Source organism: Sinocyclocheilus anshuiensis, unplaced genomic scaffold, assembly GCF_001515605.1.
Source record: "Sinocyclocheilus anshuiensis isolate Anshui unplaced genomic scaffold, SAMN03320099.WGS_v1.1 scaffold609, whole genome shotgun sequence".
In the NCBI taxonomy this organism is placed as follows: domain Eukaryota; kingdom Metazoa; phylum Chordata; class Actinopteri; order Cypriniformes; family Cyprinidae; genus Sinocyclocheilus; species Sinocyclocheilus anshuiensis.
Window position 1 is genome coordinate 2,461,795 of NW_015541011.1, and position 6,568 is coordinate 2,468,362.

The 6,568-nt window shown below is 35.7% G+C and overlaps 1 protein-coding gene across 1 annotated transcript in view; it reads right to left on the minus strand.

Annotated features, from left to right (window-relative positions):
* Positions 1-6,568, minus strand: part of LOC107690384 (guanine nucleotide-binding protein G(o) subunit alpha-like) — a 114,657-nt gene that overhangs the window by 17,484 nt on the left and 90,605 nt on the right. The gene's annotated exons all lie outside the window — the stretch shown is intronic.

A 6,568-nucleotide genomic window follows, 5' to 3' on the forward strand; every position in this document is an offset into this window, starting at 1 on the left:
CGTGCAGTTGCCGTACTGTATTAAAGCTTTAATCAGGATAAAACTGTATATTAAAAGCTAACATAAGCAGTAGCATTTACAAATAACAGCGTATCTAAAAGTATGAGACAACAACAAAAAACATAGGCCTATCAGCCCGTTTCTCAGAGAAGGGACAGAGCGGTGTGGAATAAAGGTAAATTATGTTTAAAAAACGAAGCATTAACACATGTTAGACTGCACCCCATAAACACAATCAAGCCTAGAAAAAACCCAGTGAACCACCCCTTTAAAAGATTGTTTGTGAATTTACTAAACAATGCTGTATTTCAGCACACTAACCAGCCACAAAATAGTTGAATAGTTGAGTGTTAAATGCCCTAAAATAGTATTGTCCTGTATTTAAATTCAGTAATTTCCATTATTTTCAGCAAAAAACACATCTTTTCAATATACATTAGACTAGTTATAGCTTGCACTAAAACTACTATTTGCCTAGCACATTTAACACAATTTTTATTGATCATGGCATCAGTAATTCATCAGATGATGGTATTATAATCACGCATACATACACAGTTCAAAAGCTGGGGGGTCAGTAAGAAATTAAAATACTTGTATCCACCAAGCATGCATTAAACTGATCAAAAGTGACAGTAAATGCATTTACAGTATACTGTTACAAATAAATGCTGTTTTATTGAACTTATCATTACAAAATGTCTGAAGGATCGTGTGACACTGAAGACTGGAGTAATGACTGCTGAAAATTCAGCTTTGCCATGACAGGAATCAATTACATTTTAAATTATGGTATTATTTAACAATATGACTGTATTTTTGATTAAAAATAAATGTAGCCTTGCTAAACATAAGTGACAAATGTATTAAAAAATAATAATAATTCTTAGTGAATTTCCCTGTCATCTTTCTTTAGTTGACATATTCTCATTTATGCAAAAAATGACTGCTTTTCATAGAACAGTGTCAACAAAAAAAAACAAATGAGAGTCCATCTTACTAAAGACACAACCTTAGACACAGGAAGTCATTCAGACTATAAGACATAAAGTATAAGTCAAAATAAAAAATGCTTCTTGTGCCACTCACAGCTGACACACACATACACACGCTGTCCTCTTCCAAACGCAACAGTGATGCAAGCAGACAGGGAGGACTGAGCCTGTATTTCAACAATGTGTGATGCATATTCTCCAAGGCTGTGGATGTCATTTATCTTTCAGATGAAAGAAACAGTGAAATATGTGTGCTTCCAAATTGGATGCCAGTTGAATTGAAGGTTGAGTACCACAAGACGCCGAAACATCCATCAAAACCTTTGGCTGGTAATACGTGTAGACACTAGACACTAATGGATGATTACATCAAAATGCAATTCCAAAAATGTTTTGACACATTTAGAGGGAAATTACTGCAAGTATTTTTGCTGGAAACATATTTGGTTAAACAACTATCATTCCAGATCAATTAGATTTTTAATTTTGTATCTTGTGTAATTATATCTTCTATTCTTAGGTGTACATGCTGCTCTTTCCCTTTTTGCTTCTCTCTCTTTCTTCTATCCCTTCCTTTCCTGTCCATCTGCAGCAAAGTGATGTTGCAGTTCAAAATTTCCTTGGTTGTTACAGAATCCTTCAGGGAAATGTGAACATTCCACTGTCGCTACTGTCTCCAGCGCTCAACTACACCAAAGTCCCTTTTAGGCAAGTCAGTTCACCTTGCTGCCTTTCTATTAATCAAGGAATCCTGAAAAAATGTGTCACAGTTTCCACAAAAATATTAAGCAGCACAACTGTTTTCAAAATTCATAATAATACTGAATGTTACTTGAGCACTAAATCAGCATATTAGAATGATTTCTGATGCATCATGTGACACTGAAGAATGCATTAAAAAAAATATTTAAATAGAAAACAGTTATTTTAAATTGGTATACTTCTTTTTTACTACTGTTTTACAAACAAATGCAGACTTTGTTCAAAAACATTAAAAAATCGAACAGATCCTAAACTTTTGAACGATAGTGTAGTATCTGCTCAAATCTACTTGTTGAGTAAACAAACAAGTACATGAAAATGGCAAATAGCACTGAAAGGTGGGACACCCTACAGCCTCCTTATTGAGTGTTACATTTCATTTTTACTTTAATTTTTCTGTGACTTATTCGTCCCCTCCCCCTTATACTGTCCCTGGCTACACATACAGCCTCCTGACCTCAGAACATCCCTTCCAACAAATAATTCCACTTAACAAAATGCTGCCTCACTCAACAATAAATCTAAAATGATTTAGTAATAAATAGCAGTTGAATATCTGATAATAATGTGAAATGCCTTGTGCCAAACATCCACAGAAAGGAAGAGAGTAGAAAGAGGACTGAACAAAATAAATAAATACATAAGAGAAATAATACGGGAAGTGAGGGCAAGGTCTATGACATGTGAGGTTCAAAAGTCTCAGACCAATGGGAAGATCTGGGAAACAGAATCTATGTTAATCCCAGAAACAAACAAAAAAAAAATTAGGTCATTAATTAAATAATGATAGATAGATAGATAGATAGATAGATAGAATGCCCAAATTAATTTTTATTTGAATACAATTCTCAGATATATATTGTGTATATTCTCAGCCCTATATGGAAACACTACACCATCAATAAACCATCTCAAAATGTATTTTGCATGTATTTCTCTTCCTGTGGTTCACCACACTGACTCTAGGGGGTGCTGTTGCTGTGACTGTAACTTGCTAAATTGTATTAATGTTTAATAGTGGCGCTTTTGGTTTGCAGGATTGCTTAGTGGTACTGAACTCAAGTCTGCCTGACACAGCTCGAACTTAAATACTTAAGTATGAATGATCTCATAGGGCACAATCTCAAATGGGACTGCACTAATAAGGATAACCATCAACTGACATTATTTTTTAATCTCTGCTCTTTGATAATGTTAGTGCTACCTCATTCTCTCATTCACACCTTCCTTTGTGACCTGTATCTGTTGGCTGTGCATGCATTCCTCTCAGCGTAGTTTGTCTATTAACAAATAGCAGATTTATCGCGGCTATATTAACTGAGGATTTCCATAAGCTTTTTTTTTTAGAAAGCAACTGTCCGCAATGGCCTGATAAAATCACTCACTATAAGTGCTGGTAATCTTTCATTACATTTCACTAAAGGCAAATTTCACTTCATTTCATAGTTCAGAGACGGGTATGGAGGTTGGGAAGGAAAATAGTCTGAAATTGTTCATGAAGTACAGTATTTGACATACACAAACTAAACTTAGACATCACATGAATAAATTGCAATTTAAAATGTATGAAAATAGAAAACTTGATGTTTTTTTAAACTGTAATAGGATTTCACAATACTGCTGTTTTCTATGGTATGGTGAGCATAAGAGACTTCTTTTAAAAACATTTTTTTTAAATCCTAATTATTCGAAAAAAAAGTATTTACACATTTATATTTGTGCATGCATATCACAAAATAATATCATAATATGTTTTAAATTCATGCCTGTTTAGTTGGCCGTAGGTGCAGAGAATATACACATTAAGGAAGTCTGCATGTGCACATTTAAGCACATTTTGATATTTGCAGCAGTGCTAATGTTTTTATCTCCTGTGCACTTAATGCCCTGTGTTCTGAGGAATAGCTGTATGCACTATTGTAAATCTTTTATAAATATGATGACACTCTATGTGGACTTCACTCCGTCATTTTAGGCCTAATGGACATGCGGGCGGGGTTGTGCTGTAGGGTTTCTTCACTTCTCTCTCCTTTTAGTATGGGAAACTCGTATCTCTCTACCACTCAGGGTGCTTGCCAGCTCTGCCCTTCCCCCTGCTCCCTCTCTCTCTCTCATACACCATCTTTCTTTCTTTCTCCCTCCACCCTCCCTCTGTTTCCTGCTGCTGCTTGAGTGCTCTGCCTGGCAACACCTCTCAGCGGCCTGCCTGCTGTCTGCTGCTCCCCATCATGGAGAGAGAGACAGAAAGATGTGCAGGAAAAAGAACTACAGGGCATTGGAGACACATTTATTGTGGTAACAAAAATGTCTGAAATTCTGGGTGCTGCAAGAATGTTACAATGATTCATAAGGAAATTGTAGTACATGGTGATAATTAATATGCAATGTCCGAGAAATAATTGAGACGTGACCTCTGGAATTGCTGTACTGTTGCTTAAAGGGATAGTTCACCCAAAAATGAAAACTCTGTTATAATTTACTCACCCTCATGTCGTTTCAAACCTGTATGATTTTCTTTCCTCTGTGGAACACAAAAAAATGATATTGAATGGACGTTACACACACAGAAAATATTTGATGATGACAGAATATTCATTTTTGGGTGAATGATCCCTTTAGGTATTTTAACTGTCTAATAAACTCATATTAGTTTAATAGTAAAACTATTATACTATATATACAGACAAGTTTTGGTAGCCATAGATATCTACAACGGGGGAAAAAACTTTATTAGCAACTCTCGTTGTTGAGAAATTTTCTTGACAATGACAAATTACCTAGTTGCTAGGATACAAGTCATGTTGATTGTGACAGTAATTCAGTAAAGACACACTATCAGACCCAAAAAAACTGAGAATAAGTGAAACTTCCTACATCTTCTGAAGGCAAAGCCACTGAAGGTTCATCTGAAAGATTCAACATTTATCAGAATGTCATCATACTGTCCAAGACTAAGAACATAGAGATTTCCTATTTTTGGGAGGTGCTGAACTGAACACAATGTAGATATGAAGTTTCAGTTCAGGCCAGCACTTCCGCAAGAGATTATGACTTGCGATCAAAAAACACCAGAATCCTCTTATAACCAGAAATGGAACAAGGTTCTTGTAAATTCTATGATTCTAATAATTACTGAAGAAATGAAATTTAAAGACCTACAATTATAAAGAAGAAGTCACAGAGAAAAATAAAACTGATCAGGAACAAAGCTGAGAGGACAAGAGGAACAACTGTAGAGGTGGGAAATGATTGCAGTGTGGAAGGGAAGGAGCTTTTAAAAGGATGGACAGGAGTGGATAAACTCCTATGGCACCATAAAGTGGGCAGAATCAGAGTTACATGGTAGAGGGTAGTGAGTATGAGAGAAGGAGTGAGGAAGGACAGAAATTGTGGAATAAGTTCAGATAATGATGAAAGTTTTCTGGAGAACAAATGATTATGAGGGCCAATCTAATCCGGTTTCAGCATCTCACTCTGGAAAAGACCACTGCGCCTCAATCAGACTGATATTCAATTCTGATATTCAAGTTGCAGTTCAATGAACCCTTGGGGAGAAGAAAGACAAGCCTACAGCCTAAAGACATGTGGAAGCCAGTATGCCGTACATTGTAAACCGCCGGTGTGGATAAACAGCCCAAAGGAAATTATCTCAAATCTCTCCTGAACTCCTTTCTTTATAGTCAGTGATTGACATGAAAGAATAGCTTAAGGCTGGAATACACTACACGACTTTTGCCCTGATTTATAGTTTGGATAAGTCGATGCTAGTTGCTGAAAGTCAGAGCCGGTCCACAGATTAGAGTTGACAGATTTCATAGAAAATTGCGTAGTGTATGATGGTCACAGACTCTGATTTTTTAGCTTCAAACTATGATTCCACCCAGTCGGAGGATATCAAACATGTTTGATATTTTCAGCTGATTTTAGAACACATTGTTTTCATTTGTCACGTGTCTCCTAGCAACAAGGTGCATGTTTCTGCGCGAGTTTGTTGTGATTGGAAGGACTTTAAAGTCTGGTAGTGTATGATCCTCAGTCGTTTAGTGCATGATGGCCAGTTTTCCTCTGTGACTATTTACAAAGGCGGTAAGTGTATGATGCCTAACGTTTTAAAATCTGTTCAGATTTTAAAAGTTGTGTAGTGTATTCGAGCCTTCAGACATACAAGTTGTACCTGGCAAGCTGGCCAAGTCTTTAGTGTAAATACACACACACACAAATAAAAGCTAAGAAACATAAATGCAGGTGTACAGCAATGTTTCCTGTGCACTGTGCAGCTACTGAATCTAGATTAAAACTACACAGAAAAATATTTTACACACAAATGTGTTAGCAGTCTGAATTAAATATGATTTGATAAAAAGACTGTGCACTGCAAAAGAGACATTTCTTCTTTATATTGAAACACACACACACACACAAAAACATACAGTGCCACCAATATTAAAATATAGAATATAAAAGAATAACAAAAAAAAAAATTTAATATAAAATATATAAAAAAATAAATAATAATGAAATAAATATAAATAAAATAAAATATATAATTACATGAAATTATATATTTAAGAAGAAAAAAGCATTGTTTAAAAAATAATTATTTAGGGAACACTGTCTGCTATACAATAAAACTGGACTAACTGGGTTATACAAGTGAAGACAGTAAGAAAACTATATGAATTAATGTAGGCTAATGGAGATGGCCTTTTCATGTAAATGTGTGTGTGTGTGTGCGTGTGCGTGCGTGCGTGTGTGTGTGTGCGTGCGTGCGTGCGTGCGTGCGTGCGTGTGTGTGTGTGTGTGTGTGTGTG